At 34.4% G+C, this 24441-nt stretch overlaps 1 protein-coding gene across 31 annotated transcripts in view; it reads right to left on the reverse strand.

The window, feature by feature from the left end:
* The window catches only part of tenm4 (teneurin transmembrane protein 4), a 463933-nt gene extending 441237 nt beyond the window's left edge, over positions 1-22696 (reverse strand). For 30 of the 31 annotated variants that reach the window (XM_073922732.1, XM_073922725.1, XM_073922721.1 and 27 more), the window contains exon 1: positions 22386-22696. The gene's annotated coding sequence lies outside the window, so the exon portion shown is untranslated. 31 annotated transcript variants of the gene reach the window in all.
* Positions 22697-24441: the final 1745 nt, after the last annotated feature.

Here is a 24441-nt window from a genome sequence, read left to right on the forward strand (position 1 = left end):
TTGCCCCTGGGTACCAAACTAACCAATGTCTAGTTTCAAACAAAACCAGACTTGTGAACACAGACCACAGGGCACACCAAAATCTGATAATGCAGTACGTAAATCAAGACAGAAATTTGAGAAAAAAGTAATAAAAGAAGAAGTAGAAAATAAAATAAAAAAGAATAACACCAAACCCATTTAAAAAAAGACAAAAAAAACTATAAAGTAACCAGCAAAAGAAGAAACCAAATTATTATTTAAAAAAAACATTATTTATTTTACTTATTCTAACCCAAGCTGCATTCAGTCCAAACATTTGCACAATGAAAACAATTTAAATTAAATAAACAAATAAATACACGAAACACAATGAGTAGACACAACAAAACAAGAAACCAAAGAAAAACAATCTAGACAAAAAAAAAAGAAAACATGACAAACAAAACAAGATCAAAAAGCAGAACACAATAGAAAAAAGAGAAACAAAATCAAAGTTTATCTTTAGTTCAGTTGTTTTTATTTATAAGTTAATTTAATAATCCAGTTCTGTATTGGGTCACATAAGTCTACTGTAGCTGCGGTCGATCTTTTCTATTGTTCACTCGCATTTCTCACTTATGAAGCGGATTCAATTTTCTCAAATGGTCAGCCATAATTATCTGTGCAGCGTTTCCGCATGAGTGCACTGTTTTTATGAGAACGGGCCCCTGCGCCGGGGCCAAATTCCTCAGTAAGCCTTTTAATTGTGTGAGCATAATTGCTGTTGTATTAGATGGCTTAGCATGTCCTTCATTTCAGAAACGGAGCTGATTTCTCCTTAAGACCCTCTGTCTTTGATACATGTACTGTACATGCTCCATTTGTTCGCTCTTTGTCTTTCTTCTCTCCGTGGTCGTGTTCTGAACAAGATTTCTGGAAGCACTGAAGGTAAGAAGATCGATGGATGAGTTTTACAGACAGAGTGTTTTTTTCTGCCATTTGACAGAGCTCCAGAGTATTTAAATTACATCAAAAGAAGCGTTCTTCTCATTGAGCATAATAGATAGCCATTTAAAACAAACAGTTATAATGGGATTCAATAAATTGTTTCAGATTTAGGCTGTTATGTAAAATAAAAAAAAATGTAATTAAAAAATTATAATAATAATCATTCATTCATTTTCTTTTCAGCTTAGTGCCTTTATTAATCTGGGGTTGCCACAGTGGAATGAACCGCCAATAATAATAATAATGATTATTATTATAATTATTATTATTATTCATTCATTTTGTTTTCAGGTTAGTCCCTTTATTATTATTCCGGGGTCGCCACAGCGAAATGCCCTTCCAACTGCAACCCATCTCTGGGAATATTATTATGATTATGGTTATTATTATCATTATTTTTATTATTAATTATTATTATTAGTAGTAGTAGTAGTATAATTATTATTATTATTAAACATATGTTAAATACAAGAAACAGCAAAAACAATAAGCAAGATCATCCTAATAAAACTTGAATACAATATTTTTACTCATTTTATTATAATTAGTTAGGGATTAATTAATTATATAATTAGGGAAATTCAAACAGGAATAAACACATTAAGAAGCAATATATATATTTTTTTTTTTCCACCCTTGCATAAACAATGTATGCAAATCTGAATAAATGATTAGGAAGCCAAGCAATCATACTACCATATTGAAAAAGAAAGCAAGGAAGAAAAGCAAGAAAAATACCACCATATATGGAAGAACGCCATTTTGGGCTCATTTTGAAGGGTTCATACACAATTGGTTTTATTCACAATTTCAATTTCACAGTCAAGCAGCTTTCCAAATGTGTTCCCGAAAAGAAAAGAAAAATAATTTGGAAAAAACTGAAAAAGTAAATGACAAAACATCGCTCCATAAAGAGTATGTTTTTTTTTTTTTTTTACTTTAAGGCAAAAAATATATTCACTTACAAATTCTGGATTAAAACAAAACAGAATAATTATATATTTTTGATAGTTTACAAACAAGTGTTTTATATTACATGTAAAAATGTAGATGTTTGATGTTTAGTTTTTGCTGTTTATCAAGTTGTTTGTGTTTTATCTATATCTAATCTACAGTACACTCTCAGAAGAAAATGGTACAATGTTGTAACAAAGAAGGTACGCACCCTTGTCATTGGGGCAGTACCTTTTTATGGAACAGAATTATACCTTAAGACAAAGAAACAAATTTGTACCATTGCAGTTTTTACCTTTAAGGACATGATTTGTACCAAGGGAAATCACAATGTACCTTTAGTTTTTAAAAACTGCATATACAATATTGTTCCTTGATCAAAGGTACAAATCTGATCCATAAAGGTACCACCACAGTGACAAGACACTTTGTACCTTAACAGTTTAAAAAAAGCTTATATATTTATTTAAAATGCCTTATATGTTTAGTTTAAAATGCCTATAGTTGTTTTTTATTTTTATTTTTTGTATTAATGTATTGTAGAACTTTATAATTAATATTTATAATTTTCTCTAAACATATACTTTCACAAGTTGATTCTTGTTTTAATATGGAAATTATTTATAAAATCACTTTGCCTTTCAAGTAATATTTATTTTCATAGATATTGTAATAAAAAAGAAGTTGTCCAACAATTTTGTACATTTATTTTTGTGAGAAAAATTGTGTACCTTCATTTCATTTTCCCGCAAAAGGTACAAAACATTATCATAAGAAGTCTTTTCTGTACCATATCAGGTACATTTTTACAAAGGTACAAAACTGTTCCTCAAGGAACATTATTTTTACCACTGTGTACCTTTTTTTCTGAGAGTGTATAAACATTTTGGGGTCCCCTGACATATTTTCTTTGTGGTCTGTGCCATTTACAGTGCATTTCTGTAAGTGCATATGTTGTGAGGATTTTCAAGAACGTGTTTAGATTTTAGATTTTCTCCATAAAATCTAATAAACATTCTGTAAGCTTTGTGATGTACCCAGACACATTTTTATTGTAGTCTGTGCTGTTTGCAGTGCATTTTTATACAATAGTTCTGTCTGGTTCTTAAATCTGATTGGCTGATAGCATTGCGATATTCTGCAAATAAATCGTCCAGCCTCTTCATACTTTACCCTTGTGTATTACTTCGCAGCTGTTGGATAACATAATGTACTTTTGATTTTTTTTAGTCGAGAATCCAGTTGTTTGAATTGGAACTATGCAGTTATTTATAAGGATTGTGCCTATTTTAAAATGTTTATAATTTCTAAGAAGGCCATCATTGAGTAGAATAAAGACTGTTGACGTTGTTCATCAACAAGATAGTGACAGAGACTGCATAGTAAGGCCTTAGAAAAAGAAAAACAGCGTAATTTCAAACTACAGCTAATCAAAACATTATTAAACAGGTAAGTGACATTCTAAGTCAATCTCTCTCTTTTAGATTTTGTAGTGCTGTATTTATACCATAGTGTATTGAGTGTGAGATGGGAATCGCATATCAGGAATGTTTGCATTTTGTGTTGGTCACTCTTTGTATAACCCTGAGTTATCTGTTTGTTTCTAATGCGTTTCCTGTTTTCGTTACTGCAGACTAGTTAAGTAAAAAGAAAGAAAGAAGAAATGCCCGCATGTGTTTAGCATTTTTCCTTATTGCAAATCGTAATCTGCTTTGGCTTTTTTGGGCTTAATTATTGTAATCTCCCGATTGCAACAGAGAAATAATCGAAAATCTCTGTAGACTGATGGCATTTCATGCTATTCAGCCTTATAATCTTAAAATGTCACCTTGTTGTCATTACTTTAGATGCTATAGAATCATTCAAACACTAGCTCTAAAGTGAAGTTAGTAAAGTAGCAACGGTTTCTGCTGTTCTGACATCAGCTGCAGATGTGAATGAATGATGGATGAAATAGATCCTCTTACAAAAGTGTTTTAGACTCTTGTGTTTGATATTCATATTCTTTATATGCACAATTATGCCACTGAACTGTTGTATAAACACAATATCACACTCCTACCCGAGCGATATGGCTGTATATTGTCACTGGTGGGACAATAAGGCATACATATATATGTATATACATATTTACTGATTAAATGGGCATATAATGTTGACCTTAAAATGCTTTAAAAAAAATAAAAGTGCGTTTTTTCTAGCTAAAATAAAACTAATCTCAGAAGAAAAAATATATAGGAAATATTGTGAAAAAGGTCTTGCACTTTTAAATATAATTTGGGAATTATTTGAAGAAAAAACAATAATAACAGGAGGGCTGATAATTACTAATCATGGTATCAGAAAACAAATTATATTTTTTCTAATGCCTTTAATGACATATAAATAAAACACACACACACACACACATATATACTTAATAAAATAATACGAATTATAACACAAATGTAAAACGCAGCAGGATTTCAACATTAAGTCCATTATTCTATAAATCTAAATGACTATGATTCTATGATTCTTAACTGCTGTCCAATCGTCCAGAAATGACTCTAGACCTAATGCACTTCATCTAACATAATAGTACATGACTACCCATGATTAACAGCACGTAATATCACTGTACGTAGCGGATCCTCCAACAAAAACACACGCGGCATAATGAGCGCCGGAGCCTGCATGACATTCAGACACAGCCCTTCACTTCTGCTGTCCTTTCAATGGCAAATCACTGGGGTCTAATTACCTGCAAATTAACTGCCATTTCACCATCTTGCATAAGATTATGTGGCACATGATGAAACGCCACTAGGGAGTCTAATCTGAAGAGATGAACCCATGCATGCAGAAAACGATGTGGGCGCCACTTTGTTAGTCTGATAGCAGGAAAATATGTGACGGCTGTCAGAAGCAGCGGCCGAATAATGTAACCCTCAAACACCGTAAGGACACCGCATTATTTACATGTCAGTTCGCTCTGTGTTTGTTAAGCTTTTTGCGCACGTCGTGTTTGTCGACTGTCTCTGCGTTTAGCACTGACTCGTCCCTCGAGTCTCTCTCTGCAGATCTGCCACAGGACGGAGCAAATTTCATCAGCGGCCCGGGTTTACTTGCTACCTTTATTTTGCCATTCTCTAGAGCTGAGGTTGCAACATGGCCACTGGAGTTCAATACTGATGGTGAAACCTCTGAATCACAATCTGCGACAAACAAGAAATGTGTCACTTTTGTTTTATGATGCAACTTTAACACACGGTCTAAATGAAAACAGAGCATTACTTGCCTGCTGTTTAAAGTCAGCGCAAAAACATGTGACTTGGTTTGGGTGCAACAAACCACCTGTAGTAACTTTCATGTCTCTATATGCACCAGACACTTTATCCACTTTACCCGATGCCCTGTCATCGTGGTCAACTCCTCTCTGCGTCTCAAGTCTGCCGACATACAAGGTAAGCTACTGAACAAACTGGTATGCTGTCCATGTGGAGGTAAACGGTCAGCTGGTAAGTGCGAAAAGGTTTAATATGGTATTTGCACAGCTAGTGTTTCTTCACATACTAATAAACTTCCGGTGAACGGTTGATGTGACTTTTCCAATTTATTGTTCATTTTCAGCATTGATGTTTTAATATAATCAGTTAAATAAACTTCAGTGTTCATTTAGTTGTTCAAGTGAAAAACGAGATGAAAAAACACGCCCCTCAGGAATTGCAGTTATTTTGGGATTTCCACCTGGATTTTGCCTACCCAAATTTAAAAGCTTTCAAAATCCACATGCAGAGGTGTAAATGCAAAAATTTGGTATCATTCATTCATTCATTTTCTTGTCGGCTTAGTCACTTTATTAATCCGGGGTCCCCACAGCGGAATGAACCGCCAACTTATCCAGCACGTTTTTACGCAGAGGATGCCCTTCCAGCTGCAACTCATCTCTGGGAAACATCCACACAAACAAACACATACACACTCATACATTACGGACAGTTTAGCCTACCCAATTCACCTGTACCGCATGTCTTTGGACTGTGGGGGAAACCGAAGAACCCAGAGGAAACCCACGTGAACGCAGGGAGAACATGCTCCACACAGAAACACCAAGTGAGGCGAGGTTCGAACCAGCGACCCAGCGACCTTCTTGCTGTGAGGCGACAGCACTACCTACTACTGCGCCACTACTTCGCCCAAATTTGGTATAATTTTAAAGAAAACCCTTTGAATTTTCATTAAAAAATGTGTATATATATATATATATATATATATATATATATATATATATATATATATATATATATTGAAAGTGTTTAAAATAACTGTATATGCTGTCTGTGTTATAATAAACACCTAAAAAAAGAGGCTTTTTTTTTTTTTTTCCTCAAATTTGAAAGTGTATCTTTTAGGTTCTGTGTGGTCTAGCGTGCTGTAATTAATTTTGGTGGTTCCTGCACATTTCTGTAATCATAGGAAAAAAAATGTCTCTACCATAATCAATGCAAAAGTTATTGTATTCCAACTGATGAGAGGTGCTGTACAAGCCACAGGGATCGATCATTGTTTTCATATTTCACTATTCTTTTGTTTAATCAAACATAATTCACTGTGTTTGGACCAAGTCAGACATATAAAAGGATTACTTATGCACATCACCTCAAAAACAGAGGAGAAATGGCCCTGAAGCACACAGCATAAGGTAAGAGAGATGACAGCATTCTGTGCTATCTGGGGCTGCTTATTGATCATAAATGCATTGTTTGCACTTCTGGTTCATGGAAACACTGCGATTCTTTCAGCAACTGTTTGATATGTGAATATAATACAGTAAAAAGAATGCTAGAACCGTATGAGCAACGGTAAGAGCTTTCATTTAGGCTATAACTTGTACAAGTGTCATATAAAAATTTGTAAATGAACCATTGAAAAATACCCAGCTCGGGTGTGCAAAATACTGTGCATTTAAGTGTAAAAAACTTTAATACTGTAGAATAATAAGCAATGTGATGCATATGTGCATAAAATATACATTCTACACTTTAAACTAAACCACTTAAGGGGGTTTGGTGCAATGCTAGCCCTTTAAATCTTAAAGCGAAAGTCAATGACGTCACGGTACCGGGTCCGCGGAGTGTAACTGGTTAAAGAAATAAAAAAAAAATTTTCAATGCGGAGCTTTTTGTAAATTCTGAGACCCACTTTATAACATATATCAATCAGGCAGGGAAGATTGTTGACTTTTAAAGAAAGCAGAAGTGCTTGAACCAGGTTACTGCAAAATTTAATGTCCTTCCGCATAGTTTTGCATATACACTATACTGTATGTACTTCTAGCTACATAATCCGCTATTTACAGAAATGTTTATGGGGGACATTTCAGAATGAACCTATGATGTATAGTTTGCATCTTTGCTCTAGTTCTAAATCTGCAAAGTTCTAAATTCTTGCGACAAAGAAGCTCAATATGTTTGTAAATATGCTTTAAAAAACTACTATTTAAAAAAGCTACTATTAGTGTTAAAATTGCTACAATTTTTCATACAACTTTACAACTGACACTGGATTAACAATTGCATCATCCACATAAGAACCACAGCTAAACTGCTGCACCACATCTTTAAATAACAGTTTAATAAACTGCAGATTTCTTCTTACACAACTGCTGACACTATAAATTCACATTAACTGAGTTCGCAGTCATAAACTGGCTCTTATAAAGGAGTCTTAAGCCTCGATCTTATAATCTCGCCAATTTCCTCAGTTAGTCCTTAATAATAACCGAGCGCTCACTCTTGAAAACTTGAGCCAGACTTGAAGGTGTTTTTCTAGACACCCGAGCAGAAACTTATGAGGTGTGTTCAAGTTTGTGACAGCAAATTAAACTCTGCCGACAAAAGCTGAAATCCGAGTCGCGTGCAAAGGAGATTGCGATTAGCTTCCAGTGACTTATGTGAATCATCACAGAAATTGGTACATGTGTAGCGTGAAATGCGGTGCACAATGGCCGCAGTGTTTTAGAGAGGTAACATGAACCTCCATCTTCTCCAAAGTGGCTCAAGTGCACATATTAAGGGCCCCTGCTTTCACACGATGGCCCCCTCTCCCAAAGAGCACTTCAAGAGCAGATTCTGTCTGACAGGACCAATGAGATACTTCACAGAGAACAAGGAAAAAAGATACTATTGAGAGGAAAACATAAGGCTGGAGGAGAAAATAAATCAATATCATACAATGTTCATTAGAGGAGTCTGTTGAGACTAGCTTCTCGTTAACTGAAGCTCATATTTGGGGTCAGAGAATAAACAGCACCCTGACCTTAAGCGTTAAACTTTGACATATGGGTCAGTGACGAACAGGAACATGTAAAATAAAGAGATTTAAGATATAGCAAATATATCTATATATATATATATATATGTTTTATATGTTTTAGGGTTTTTGGAGGAATATTACAATTTTGAGGTAAAGAAATCCAATTATCAAATCACAAAAAAAGTCCTCATTTGATAAACTAAGCTTAATTAATCGTAGCGAAAGCGGCAAACTTTATCATTTCTTGTTGCCAAATGGTCCAGATTTGCTTTAAATCTTACAGTCACACGCTTAAAAAACACATCTGTGTAAAATAAATAAATAAATTATTAAAAAAAAATTTAAATCAACAAATCATGTGTACTAAACTGTGTTCTTTAGTCAATTATAAGTAAAACTCAACATTGCACATCCTGCGATTTGACTATTGCGGATGTGCACATTATGGTACCAATGCTGAAACAATATATTGTGCAAATATATATATATATATATATATATATATATATATATATATATATATATATATATATATATATATATATATATATATGTGTGTGTGTGTGTGTGTGTGTGTATATATAATTATTTATTTATAATTTATTTATATATAATTATTTATTTATTTATTTATTTATTTGTTGTCTTATTATTTTGTGCACAGTAAAACAATTCCTCAAATGGTTTGAGTTACCTTAACTTTTTATGTTTTACAGTGTATAATCTATATATTATATCTATCTATCTATCTATCTATCTATCTATCTATCTATCTATCTATCTATCTATCTATCTATCTATCTATCTATCTATATATATATATATATATATATATATATATATATATATATATATATATATATATATATATATACAGTTAAAGTCAGAATTATTAGCCCCAACTCAAGTAGTTTGACCGTTATATGCTGTTTATTTTTCTAGTCATTTCTCCCATAGGCGACTAAATCGGAAGTTCTAAAATAATCGCGAAAACAGGCGCACTTCCGCATTTTAGAATAAGGTCAATTGATCTTCTCTTCGTTAAACAGAAATTGTGGGAAAAAAATAAACAGGGGGTTAAAAATTCAGGGGGGCTAATAATTCTGACTTCAACTGTATATCTTATAAATGAAATAAAAAGCCATTAAATCAAATTAAATTAAACTAAACAAGCTAGTGAAATTAAACTAAACAAGCTAGTGAAAAAAATAACAACAATAAAACACAAGCATCATACTAAAACCATACTGTTTGAAAAAACTACAATTTGCAGAGACATATGAAACTCAAGACAACATCAAGCACTGCTTCATCTACACATCTTTTCAAATCACCACACAGCACAAAAAGCACCCCTAAAATGTGATCTTTGTCTAGCATTATGCTAACAATGCCAGCTATCCTCTGCCAAACACTGGCAACACCGAAAGTTTTTTTTTTCCCCTAATAGATTATCAAAACTATCAAAACACTTTTACCATGCATCATCTAAACCTCAGCACAAGGGCGGGTGAATAAATGCAGAATCCATCCACCTCACATCACTGTGGGACGCAGATCATTTGGGTCAAAAAGCAGAGTGTTATCAAAACACAACATCGCAAAGAGCATTCATCACCTAACTATTCAACCAATTGGCCAACAAAGGAAAACAGTTGGTATGAAACACATCCATGCGAATCCTTTTCTTTCCTGAGATGAGTAATAAGGTCATTTACAGGCCAGGAGGTGCATTAGCATTGCTCCAACAACACAGACAATGCCATGGTATACAAGGATAAATGGAGAAAGCTAGAGTCTGACCTCGCTCTGGCACAGTACTGCTGGAATGGCAAATGGCCAGAAATTGATTAATTACCCAGCGTTCAAAGGCTGCATTGCGTTCGCATGTCAACCAAAGCAAACTCATCATTTGTTCTACTATTTCAATGTCTCAACTTCTATCTTTCTCTACAACTTCAGCTTTAAAGCTAAGATGGAGTGATTATCAGCACCCACCCCTCCCCCCCTTTTTTTTTTTTTTACAAATAATTTCCCAAAGGAAAAGTGTATTGCTCAGAGGTCGCTTATTTCAAACCTCATGAGACGACACGGGAATGGTTTATCTGTAGATTTTTTTATTACAATCAAATCCTTTTTAGCATTAAAAACTGCACTGGCTAATTCTATATTATTACCAATGACCATAATAAAAATCTGTATTAAACTTCTGTGCTATTTTATTCAAATAAATCAACAATCATACAATAAAATAAAATGTTTTAAATGCTGTCAAGTCAATTTAGGCAAAGAGAAAATTTTACAGAAATTCCACTGAACAAAAAAAGAGCAAAAGTTAATTAATTTAATTTCTTGTGTTTTACACACTGAATGGATTTACACTGTAAAATTCTGTAAATGTAACAATAGTATTGTACTAAAACATATTATAAATGTTTTTGTTTAGATTACTTTTACCCATGACTTAACACGAGGCCATATTTATTGCTCTTCTACAATCGTTTGCAAGTAAACCGCAGCCGTTACAATACAAATCTGCAAAATCAGTTACAAAGAGCAAAAAAAGGTTCCTCTGCTGATTCTGCTCCAGCCTGATCTCAAGACGAAACATATTTTATGTTTTGTCAGTTTGGTGGCGAATTTGTGAAAATTCAGTCGTATGAAAATGTACAATTTCAAAAAGGAGGCGCACCAACCCCGCCGCTAAACCCAACTGTCATTGGGGGGATGAGCAAATTGTACTAAATTGTATGAACGAGATCCTAGGGAGATACAAACAAATTAGTCACTAAATCAAAGAGTCACGTACTGCCATGAAATTTTGTTCTGCTCCTGTTCAAGTTTGTCACAACATTGCAGTGGAAAGTGTGTTTTGGGCTTTAAACATCTCTATGCCGAACCTTCTACACTACATGAGCAAACCAAATGCCTTTTGACTTTTTTGATTTCTGGAAGTGGTCAAACATAAACAGGTTTAAAAAAAGTTTCCACTGTAAGAAAAGTGCTGCTTTTTTAAAGAGTAAACGGTTTACTGTACTTCAAAGAACAATTTACTCACCATAACACTGAGTACGTTTACATGGACACCAATTATCTGATTTTAATACTATTAAAAAGACATTTTATTACCTTAATCCGACTAAAGTCATGGAACTAAACAGAAATCAAATTAAGACATGTGGACATGGAATTAGGCCATGCTTATTTTAGTCGCATTATTGAAGTGCAGTCCAGACATGTAAACACCTTAATCAAACTATTGTAGTCATGTAGGACTTTTTGCCACATTTTGCGACATTTTTTTTCACCATTCGGCATACTGTAAAACACTAGTTCTTGCTTCATACTTACATCCAATAACTCAGTTTGTCTCGGTTGCATGAATAAAACTGTCGAATTGATATAAACACCTTAATCATAAGTTCTATGAGTAGGCTCTTTTTGAAATTAGCGGTAAATTAGTTTCGGCAATTTTCCAGAAGGAGAAGTTGTAACATTACGGGTAATTTGCCAGAGTACTGCTCTGTGTGAACACAAAAGGAAAATTCCTTTCAAAATTCCGGAAAGAATCCATTCATAGAACCCGCTGACGTGAGAGGTCCACTCCAGCCAATCAGAACATTCAGAATCAATCACATCTACAATGTTTATAAAAATAAAAGCCTTTGAATATTTTCCCAGAGACATTTAGCTGCTAGATGTTAGTCAAATAATGTTTCTATGTTCCTTCTTAATGCCTACTGTGTAAAAAAATGATCGATGATGATAAAATGCTTATGATAAACTGATGTTTGTTTACCCTTAAGCTCTGCTTCAATTGTGTGACGCGTGTGCACGTGAAGTGAAGGAGTGCTCCAGTGAGCGCCAACACACACACATATTATGCATATCTTGACATGCAAAAGTGTTCCTTCATGTTTTCATCGAAGTTGTTTACAATACTTATCCATCCACAGAATTTGTAATGTGATTAAATTGTAAACATTTAGCTGTGGTTCAAGTTTCTATCTCTGGGACAAAGCAGGTGCTTGAATGCTAAGATTTTAATAAAAGTGAAACCATCAACAAAAGCCTGGCCCTTTCTATGTTTGCAAATACAAGTGCAGCCATTTAGAGTTCATTTCTGGTTAATGAGGTCAAAATTTACCGGTATTTTGGGATGGATGTGTGAACGTTCTTTTCCAGAAAAATTCCAGAACATCCTTGCCTGTGTGAACAGAGCTTTTTTTGAATTTACCAGTAAAATTGTACCAGTCATTTTCTGGAGATTTACCAGTATCATTGTGTGAAAGGGGCTAATTGTAGTATATGCTGTTGTTCTGTCCCAACATCGCGGAAATAGAATTTGTTTTTAAAATAGAAATTTCTCACACCGCTCACAAATGGTTGTGACAAAAGTAGTTTTAACATGGAAAAGACAAGTGTCAAAGACCCTTGAAAAGTAAAGAGCTTATAAACCTTCACTTGTTTCCTCTGGTAACATAAAGGTGATATTTTCAGACCATCTAGTGTTTCACGTTTTTTTTAATTTTTTTTGTGATATATAGTGATAAAATTACTGATTTTGTGGCGGTAATTGCCAGAAATTTTGCAATAAAAAACAAAATTATTATAATTACATATATATATATATATATATAATCATAAAAATAAAGCTTCTATATTTTGGTCTCCTGTCAAGACCAGATCTAAAAATCATATCTAAAACAGCAGGGATTAAGCCACTGGAAGGTTGTTTAACTATCTTACTTTCTCTCAGATTTAACTCTCTGGAGTACCTGACATAAGGTACATCACTCAGGACATGCTTTATTATAGCTTTTTCTACCGTATTACACCAAAAACACAGATTGCCATAAAACTAGTCAATAGCAGGGAACCGCTTTTTCTCGTTAACTGCAGGAAAAGAGTTAAATGTAAACATTTATCGATTTTACGCACGCCATAAAATCAGTCATACATGTAAAGCACAAATTATGTCCATCGATTTGGTCACATCCAGCAGCCTGAACCAAACTTCTTCAACCTCCTTTATTGTAAGCTGCTTGCTTTTCTGTCTGTTCCATGGCTCCATTTGTTAGATGTTTGCTCAAACTTTCTTTTGCAGTCTGAAGCACACCAAACACACAGAATGCCCAATTCGCGCCACAGGAAGTCTAATTGCATCTTTGCATTGATTTCACATGAAAATCACTCGTGCTTGATCCGCGTCTGCTTACAGCACAGGTTGCAAAACATTCCCCCCACTCTTTTGTAATGTTATGACTGTGAATGCAGCGATGAGACTTCATTTTTGAGGGACACTCAAATACATCACGTTTGCTGCATATACAATGTCTAGAAGTCATCTAAAACAATTAATTGCAAACTGAAATAGATATATATTTAGATTATATGGTTTGGAATTGGATTATTTACTTTTTCGTAATTATTTTAAGTTTAATTAAAAATTTTGCAGGATCTCATTTTTGAGTTGGGTTCAGCGATCGCGATCTATATTTTGAAGAAAGCTAAAACCTTTAACCACTGAAATGTATAGTAGAAAAAACAAATAGTATGGAAGTCAGTGGTTACAGGTTTCCAGCTTTCTTAATTTCTTTATTTAGAAAAAGTTTGAAACAACAATATCAAGAGGTTTAATTTTGGAGACAATTGTCTCTTTAAAGTACTTTTTTCCACTTTAATGTAAACAAAATGGAAATTCAATGTTCATGGATCAAACAGTTTCAAAGTTCATGGATCCAGAGATGCGAATATAAAATGTAAAATCATGATTCTTAAAAGTGCAAAATGTTTTACAAGAAACTCTTTCTCTCTTGTTTCTCTGAAAAAAAAAAGCTTTAAAAATGTAAATGGATGCTACGCAAAATATGGAATTGCAGTATAATATTTTTTTCCCTCCATTGTTGTTGCAAAATAGCTTGGCAGTCAGCATCCCAGATTGGAGGGAGTGTACCTGGAGAAATTGCATGGGAATAGGTGCCCAGACTACGAAGCAGGATCTCTTGAAAGTCATTTGAATGTAAATGTGGCAGCTGTTGTTCCTGATCCCACTTTTAGAATACACAATGTCCAAACCCACTGGAGTGAAGAAAAAGCTTTTCTTTTCCCCCAACTGCACAGAAAAAAAAGGAAAAAAAAACAGTTGTCTAGTGAAAAGCTAGAGTCACATTTCATAAAAACGCCCAGCTACACTTCACATTTAAAAAGTAATGCCGCAAAGCCCTGACAGCTGTGTAGCCATACCAAGAATGCATCTGCTTCAATGAGAATTTCCCTAAGATTAACCAAGTTTCGCCAAAGAAAGGGAGAGCCAGAAAATTCCCTCATTCAGCAACTCGCAGCTCTCATTCAGCAAATCTCCAGCGCTCAGTTGACCAGTCACCGTTCAGTGATTCTGGAAATGAAGAGCGCTATGGCATCTCCACCCCACCCTCGTCCAACTTTCAAGTCCAATAAAGCGTTGTTATCTCGACAGGCTGCCATTAGCCGAACGTGCGATAAATCACAGCATGACAGACTGCAGCTTCAACTAAACATAATGCTCCGGGCAAGCAAATACACCCTTCTGCACCCAATGCACTCATCATCGCCATTAATAGCGCTCATGTTGAGAAGGTGAACGGGAAGGCTGCGTTCGTAAAGCCCAGCTAATGCACCAACTGTACCGAGTGACAGTGATTTATACGCCGTCTGAAAGGGACAAAGCAGCGATCTGGTCATTTGAGCATGCCAGAATTAGCAGATTCCTCCCTAAACAAGTGACCGTGACAATGAGCTTCAGTTACAGTGAAGATCTCGTCTTCCTGTCAGAGCGACGCGCCGTTTAAACAAACAGAGGCAGAAACAATGATGTATTGTTTTGATTGAGGTAATGTGAAGTCGCGAGTAAGACCTTCTGCGAGTGATAATTACCGGATGTCACCAAAGCTGTCGGTTGGTTGTTTGTCTTTGCAGGGTTTCAGGAAAAAAAAAGTGTTGCATCAGGCAATTATCACAGTTTGAAGAAGTAAAAATAAAAATGCTTAGGACTTCTTGTTTTCAATTAAAGCCAGTTCTATTCATCTGCTTAAAGATAATCGAATATGGAAAGCAATGTAAAATCTAAAATGCTAAGGCAAACCAAAGCAATTCTGCTTAACAGAGATTTTTTTTTTGTCAAAAACATTTATGAAAATAAAATGTCACAAATTTCTAAAGACTAATTAATTTTATCTTTGCCATGATGACATTAAATACTACTTTAGTAGTAATTTTCAATGATACTATTCAGTTTAAAGTGCAGTTTAAAGTCTCCAAAAAATCAAAACTAACCAAAGGATTTTGTTAGCTCACATTGCTAGTTTTGAGGAGAACAATTCATCTGTGCATGTCATTAAAAAAAAAATAATAAAAGTTTGCCCTTCTTATCTTTAATTGAAATCTGAAAATGCACTGATGCATCTGAAAATGCATCTGAATTGAAAACAACAAACAGACATGGTGATAAGGAGGAGTCTATGATAACTCTCTCCAACCTGTTTCCCGATCTTTCTTATCTTTCATCCATTCGGCTCGCAGACAGTAGCCATGCCCACTGTTTTGTCATTTAATATTCTGTTTCTTTAGAAACTGCATCATGATCCAAAAAAAAAAAATTTAACGGTCACAGCTTGCACTTTATGGGGACTTTAAAGGCTTAACTAGGTTAATTAGTTTACCTCAGCAGGTTAGGTTAATTAGGCAGGTCATTAGACAACGGTGCTTTGTTCTATAGCCAATGGCCAATATTTATTAAGAGTGCTAATAACATTGATCTTTAAATTTTTTTTTTTCGTTTTTCATGTAAATTATTTTTAAAAATATAATAATAACTACATTAAATAAGACTTACTTCCGATGAAAAAAATAGGGAAAAAACCTTGGGATATAATTGATAAAAACAAAAATTCACAGGTATATACAGTATACAATTTATTTTAAGATAAAAATGCTTAGATTTTTGTGAATCCACAATACTTTTGTGTGTATTTCAACCAGGGATGTTCAAACTAGGGTCCGCGGACCAAAGTTGGCTTGTGGCAACCTTTGAACTGCCCTGCCATCCCATCTGAGAATATTGGGAATGGTTAAGAGGTTTTCAATTCGAATGTTAATGTAACCCACTGTTTGTTTTATTGTTAAAAGCTAACTTTAAAAACTTCAATTAATGGTGTAAAATTCATCAGATTTTGTTTAACTGTCACCCAACAATGCAAAGACTTTAGTGAGCAAATCAAGTCAAAGGCAGATTCTGCTTGACCTTTGTATTCAACTTCACTGTGTTATAAATGTGATTGTTTTTTTAGTTTTTTTATTGCTATAAGTTATTTTAAAAATCATACTGTATTAAATAAAACAATTTAAAGTAATATTTTCTATTTATTTAAAAATATTATGAAATAAATTAGGAAATCGCCCATGACAAATTTAATGTAAAATAGTTTGGTGTATTTGCCTTTGGCCCACAGCTTTTAGTGATATTCGTTTTTTGTACATACGAAAAAGTTTGGGCACCCCAGATTTAAACACTAAAATGTAGACTTTTGTCAAATGATGCATTCTAAATGTGAATCAACCAAACATGCACCATCAACCTTAGAATTTTAACATTTTTAAATATATAACAGCCAAAACTTGCATTACAGATGCAGACTATGACAATATTAAAAGCATATTTATGCAAATAATGTAAATCATTTTAGGAATCTATTTAATCATTTCACTTTTTCATTTTATGTCAAACCATAAATATGTATACTGAACTTATATTATAGACCATTTCAATGTGGTCATATCATTGGCCTATTAACATTTCCTGCTTGTTATCAAACTATTTCATAACTGGCACAAGAGGCAATTCAATTGAAATGTTAAAACCGTTATCACAACATTTTTTAACATTATGAGGCTCTTTTTGGATTCTCGGAAGCTATGGAAAATTAAAAATGTAAAACAGGAAATACATTGGGACCATTGTTTTTGTTTACATCCCTCAAAATGGTCTGTATCTGAACTGTTGTAAACAGGGAAAGATACCCAATTAAATGTAATGCATAAATATTTAAATTATTATATATAATTATATAATTATATATAATTATTTGCATTTCCATGGAGATTATCAATTTTTGAATCCTCATTTAAGTAGCATAAACAATTCCACACACACATACAAATGCTATACTGCTGACAAAAGCAAACAAACAAACAACTACTCCTGTAATAGAAAAAAATCAAACTTGCGTTTTTGTTTTGTTTTTTCAACAAACAGACAAGTGTCCATTAGAACAAATTGACATTTATGGTTTAGATATAGCTGTTGCTTTTAATCTTGGTGAATAACGGGGGTGGTGGTATTTACAGCACTATAAACTGACACACAATAAAAGCCTAATTGCATTAGCAGCCACTGAGGGTCACACAAATTTCACATTGATCTCAAATGGACTGAGCACACAGTGGGTCACAACAACTATAATGCAGTTCATTGATCCCATTTTGTGTATATTTGTTCTTATCCACCCCCATACCCAACATACACACACAAACACACATAGAGAAAAATAATAATAACTGAACAAAAAGAAAAACATTGCAATGTACTTGGCTCATAGATGATGGAAGCACTGCTAGGCTGTGTTGTGGTAAGGATTTGGCACAGATTGAAGAGTTCTGATTATGTTCTTCATAATCTGATGGGAGATTTCTGCTTTCTGTTTCTGAAAACTAATGCCATCATGTCAACAGCAAATCTAAGTTTATACTTCTTGGATTCTTGGAGAGGTTCTTCTTTAAAATTACCCTTTGAGCGTCTTCTTTGGAGTCCAAACAGCATGTGGAGTTTGCAAGTTCTCCATGCGTCTGCGTGGGTTTCCTGGTACAGGTGAATTGGGTAAGCTAAATTGTTTATAGTGTATGAGTGTGTATGGATGTTTCCCAGAGATGGGTTGCAGCTGGATGGCCATTTGCTGCGTAAAAACAAATGTATATAAAAATATTTATATTCATTCATCAATTCATTTTTTTTCGGCTTGGTCCCTTTATTAATCTGGGGTTGCCACAACAGAATGAACCACCAACTTATCCAGCATATGTTTTATGCAGCGGATGCCATTCCAGCTACAACCAACCACTGGGAAACATCCAAACACACTTATGCACACACACACATACACTACGTACAATTTAGCTTACCCAATTCACCTATACCACATGTTTTTTGGACTTGTAGGTGAAACCGGAGCAACCGAATGAAACCCATGTGAACACAGGCAGAACATGCAAACTCCACACAGAAATGCCAACTTTTTCAGCTGAGGCTCAAACCACCGACATTCTTGCTGTGAGGTGATTGTGCTACCCACAGCACCACCCTGCTGCCATATATCAACATTCCTGTGAGGAAAAAAAGTATTTTTATAAGTCTGTCACATGGATGAGTGGTTACGTCACAGAGCGCAGACCCAAGAGCTCCAGGTTCGGATCCCGTTTCAGCAAAGATTTTTTATTTAATTTTTTATTTGTTGTTGTTTTTTCCTTCGTTGTTTAAACAAATCAACTACTTATACTGAATTGTACTGCCACTGTTACATGTTGACCTATTAGGCTGTTTGCTCAAACATCATGACTCCTATTTCTACAAAAGATTTATTATTTACTGCACTAAATCCCACATAAAGCCGTGCTTTTGAAGAAGCAGAATTATGGATTTGCAGGAACCATCTCAAGCCCCAAACAGGCAAAAGGCCAAAAAGCAATTGCGACTTTCCTTCTCACTATGGGTGTATCAGATCATGTTTCTTTGAGCAGAGAAAAATGGCTCGCTGCACAAGAGTCTTGTGAAGACAGTGATCAGATGTTTGTTGCACTGCAGGGATAAAAAGACCTGGCAGGGGTGCAATTCTGGAGCTCCTTAATAAGAGGAAGGTGCAATGAGCAACACTTCACCCACTGCGTGTCCACCTTCCAATGAAGTCTACGCTCTTTCACAACAGCTCAGCTATGAACTCTTATTACACGAGAGACTCCGCATCACTACTGAAGAGTCACTGGGGAGATCAAGCAATTCATTGGCTTGCTTCCATCATTGTTTTTCGTCTCATTGCGGCTACTCAACTGGATTCAAGCAAGTCAGTATGAAACCAACCTTACTTGCTTCAGCTTAGTCCCTGATTTAGGGGTCACCACAGCAGAATGATCCACCAATTACTCTGGCATATGTTTCATGCGAAGATTGTCCATTCCAGCCACAACAGAGTACACTAACACATGCTGAGAACCATCCTTACATGCACTTAAATCCATACTAAACCCACAGAAAAGAACATGAGATCATTGGATAATAGGAGTGCTTATTATAGCTACATTTAAAATATGTCAAACAATCTTTCATGGCTGCAAAAACAAAAATCCATATAAATTACTCTTGAGAAGTAAAGGAAACTGTACAATGTTCAAAACTAAATGATTAGAACTGGATAAAAGGGAAAATAAATTAGCCTGATGTTTTTCTTCGTTCTCTTTGTAAGGGCGGACAAAGGAAAGCTTTATTTTCATGGAAATGGCCTGTGTGGTGACCATCTCAAGTCCTCATCGGCTTGGACCATGACAACCGGGAGAATACAAGGCCATCCTTGAAAGGTCAAACCCATGGGGACCCACCAACTTCAGACTCATTTAGTGCCGCTACACAACACTTCACCAACACACTGCAGAACTCGGGGTCTCTCCAATTTAAACCCATGAAGCTTGGTAAAATGTGATGCTAATTTACAAAAAGGTGTAGATTTATTCTACTTAAAGTCTATATAAAAATCAAAATGTACAATATTCATCTTGCTTGTGAACATTGCTATTCTTTAGCTAAACATTTAATCCATGCAAGTTAATCCACTGAACAAAAGTTTTTGTTTTGATCTTCATTTAAAGTTTGACCATTTGCTGCTTTCTTTGGAGTGGCTTCTCTGTTGGCGGCTTCAACCACAATATCTTATAATATCTGCACCTATCTTACTATTAATTTGCTACAAGGGAATGAGTTGCAAAACGAAAGCCCCGCCTCCTATTCAATATTCAGTTGGAAGAACATCAGCAAGCTGAAATAAAAGTCTCAGCAACTTCTAGTTCACGCAGACTTTAACAAAATATGCTAAAATTGTCCGTCATACTAACATAATGTACTTGTCAAAAATAATAGTGATATTTTTGTATGAATAATTACACACTTGTTCTTGCAAATCTGAGGAGAAAAAAAGTTCATAGTGTTTCAAAAATATTAGGTTTGTTAAACTTGCAATATATTTTTATTATTAACCCTTTGATGAACTACACACATCTAAAGTGACCCGTCTAAGCTTATTTTTTCTATATCTATTTAATAGATTGTGCATCAAAGGGTTAAACAAGTTTTGCATCATGACTCCCATTTATTTTTGTAATTAAATATGAAATCATACATTTAAAAAATGGGATTTTGGAATTTGGGAGAAAAAAATAATCAGAATTTAAGGCTGGGTTATCATAGTACGCCTTTATGTTTTAATAATATTAATAATAATATGATCCACACTGTACAACTTTACTCTGTACACAAAATTACCACCTTATATAATAGGGCTATCTCAAATTGTTTTTAATGGGAAATTTAACTAACAAAGACCAATTTTAAACGGCCTATAATTAATCTTCGTTAATGTAAAAGCTTAAGCATAGTATTATTAAATGCTATAACAGTATAATTTCCTGTTAACTAATATTACAAATCTAAACCTAGTATTTATGTTCCTTTGACGTTGTACAGCATGAATAATGCATTTATTGTCTTGGCATTTTGCCTCTGAAAACATGTAAGTGTACACTTAACCTAACTTGTAAAATCATGCAAAATATCCAACAAACAAAATTAATTAACTTGAATTTTTATAGCAATTCTGCAGTTTAACCAAACGACCATTTTAGTGGATGTATAAGTGAGGTTCACACAGGTGTTCTAGTAGAGTAGCCACAGATTTAGTTTATCAGTTTATGGACACGTTCCACTAACATTTCTTATGCGCAACACATCTGATTGCTTCAAAATATTATTACATTTTACAATTCAAACAAAACCAGTTTGTATTTATTAATTTGTGTTAAAAGTGGTCTTACAATGTGTTTCTTTAGAATAAATATCACTGACGTTTCATTCCATTACAATCCCGTTCTTTTTTTAAAAGATAGGCTACCGTGAATCTTTTATGTACACTGTGGAAGATGAAACATCTATCAATCTCCTATCAATTTTTCAACAGCCCTGCTGTTGTGTTGAAAATAGTAGACTGTGTGCATGCACATGTGTAAAACCAGATTCAAAGATCTACAAAATAAAAAATAAAGCATTTTGATCATGTCAATCTACATGATTGCTCAATCCTGAAACAGTATTAGTGTAAAAATAACAACTAATGAAAACATTATCTACCACTTTTAAAACACACCCTTGCTTCACACACATTCTACCAGCATTTGTCTTTTTTTTTTCTTCTTCTAAAATACATCAGAATTAGCCATAAATTCCCATCCCAGCTTTACAGCAAACCCTCAGAGCCCCAAATAAGAGGGTTTTAGAGAGAGTACGAGTAAAATAAGAGCTGTAAAAGCCCATTTGCTTCACAGGATCAATCTGGAAATGCAGTGTGCCACTGCCAGAAAAACACTCCAACCCCTAAAAAAATCCAAACAGTCTCTTCTCCACATCCTTAAACCACAGCCATCCATCCATATTCCACCCTAAAGTGAATGATCACAGGACTGAGACATGCAGCAGTAAGCAGGTACACCCTCGGCCCGTTAACAAGGGATAGATGTTGAACCAAATAAAAAACCCTGGAAAATGCCCCAAAATGTCACAATAACTTCTATTTAGAATGATCTCCGAAGGGCGCTGAGACATGAATCATTCAGCGTGCACCAATAATTCATGTATTACATGAAAACAGAGTGCAGCCAAGCCCTCTTTTACTTTACACTGTCCTTCCATGCTGCAAGTTTACAAGCTGCTCCATAATAAATAACAGAAGAGGCTGCGCGTAATACTATCACGCCAAACGCGCTCCAGCTGTTTGCGCAACAACAACGCACTTTTCTCTTGAACATGCATCTCTTACCATTGCTGAAGAAGCAGGAGAAGGCGTCTATCCAGCGTTTCTTTTTTTTCACTCTCCCCGCAAGGTGTTATGCTGTTAATATCGGTGTCTTATCACCATCATCATCATCATGATCTCCCGTTTGAAAAATGAAAAGGGTGTAAAATGTCCAGTGCTCCGCATAGAGAGAAAGAGAGAGCAGTGCGCATGAATAAGACGAGCCGTGTGTTTTTACTGCGCAGAGCTGGAGGGCGAATATCGTCCGTGTGCCGTGGAGCTGCTGAGTCCGTGAGCTCGCAGTGGAGAGCAGTGCAGAGGCTGGAGGGAAAGCCGAGGAATGTCAAGCGGCTTCCACCATCCACGGGCGGCTCGTACCATGTGAGCATATGGGAGGGGGGTGAGCCTTTTTTACGCAAGCTGGTTGTAGTAGCTGCGCTGGAAATAAAACGCGAAAAGTCGTATGATCAAATGAAAAGCTACTTTTTCCATACATTATAACATGTTTACTACTGCCTTTAATAGCTATTTGTGCTGTGAAAAATAATAAATATGATATAATAAAATATGTAAACATTACAAAAATGAGAATATAAGTAAGGTAATAGATAGGTTAGATTTGTAAATAGAATACATTTGTAAATAGAACAAATCATGTAGATAGAACTCATAGGTAATTCAATAAAAGAAAGCTATATTTTAAAAAATGAGCCCTTGTGCTGATAAACATGCAATTTGCACACGAGAAACGTAATTAATACGAGGAATATTAAAATTCTATGTAAATAAATCTCTAGGAAGAGTGGGGACAGTTGCATCCCTTTTTGCAGTTCCTTCAGCTTCTCAGACTTTTTTTTTTTTTTTGGTGAAAACCCAAAATTAATAAACCCATATTTATTGGACCCACATTGCTATAATATGTGTACAGTTGAAGTCAGAATTATTAGCCTCTCTTTGAATTGTTTTTCTTTTTTAAATATTTTCTAAATGATGTTTAACAGAGCAAAGAAATTTTCACAGTATGTCTGATAATATTTTTTCTTCTGGAGAAAGTCTTGCATGTTTTATTTCAGCTAGAATAAAAGCAGTTTCTATTTTTTTTAAAAACAATTTTAAGTTCAAAATTATTAGCCCCTTTAAGCTATATTTTTTTCAATAGTCTACAGCACAAACCATCATTATACAATAGCTTGCCTAATTACCCTAAACTGCCTAGTTAACCTAATTAACCCACTGAAGTCTTTAAATGTCACTTTAAGCTGTGTAGAAGTGTCTTGAAAAAATATCTTGTCAAATACCATTTACTGTTCTCATGGCAAAGATAAAATATATCAGTTATTAGAAATGAGTTAACTGTTATGTTTAGAAATGTGTTGAAAAAATAATCTCTCCGTTATTCTAAAATTGGGGAAAATAATAAACAGGGGGGCTAATTATTCAGGGGCCTAATAATTCAGACTTCAACTGTACAGACACAGTCAAACGTTGCAACTGAGCCCAAGAAGGGGAACAGTTACAACAACCCACAGGGACAGTTGCAACATTCATTAAAATGTAATAATAATAAAAAAAATAAATAAAATCTAAAACATCAGGTTGGATTTTATTTGTACTTTTATTTATTTATTTTTTTTATTTTATTGGTAAACAGACTAAATGTAAATGGGTTAAATTGGTCATATAAATGCAGACTATAAAAACATGTAACAACCAGTTATCAGGCCTGAAAAACACTGAACAATAAAATGTTTTTTTTTTTTCTGAAATTCTGGTATGAACTTTTACTAAACTAGTTTGTTGAACTTTGAAATTAATTAATGAATAAAAAAGTTATTATCATTATTACTATTATTATTTGTTTATTTTTATAATTTTTTTGTGAATTAAATTACATTGAAGGCGACGCAGTGGTGCAGTAGGTAGTGCTGTCATCTCACAGCAAGAAGGCCTAAGAGATTTTTGAACGTTACAAACATAAATTATAATTAGCAAGACAGCATATATATATATATATATATATATATATATATATATATATATATATATATATATATATATATATATATATATATATATATAT

The sequence above is a fragment of the Danio rerio genome, chromosome 15 (genome assembly GCF_049306965.1).
Source record: "Danio rerio strain Tuebingen ecotype United States chromosome 15, GRCz12tu, whole genome shotgun sequence".
NCBI classification, from domain to species: Eukaryota; Metazoa; Chordata; class Actinopteri; order Cypriniformes; family Danionidae; genus Danio; species Danio rerio.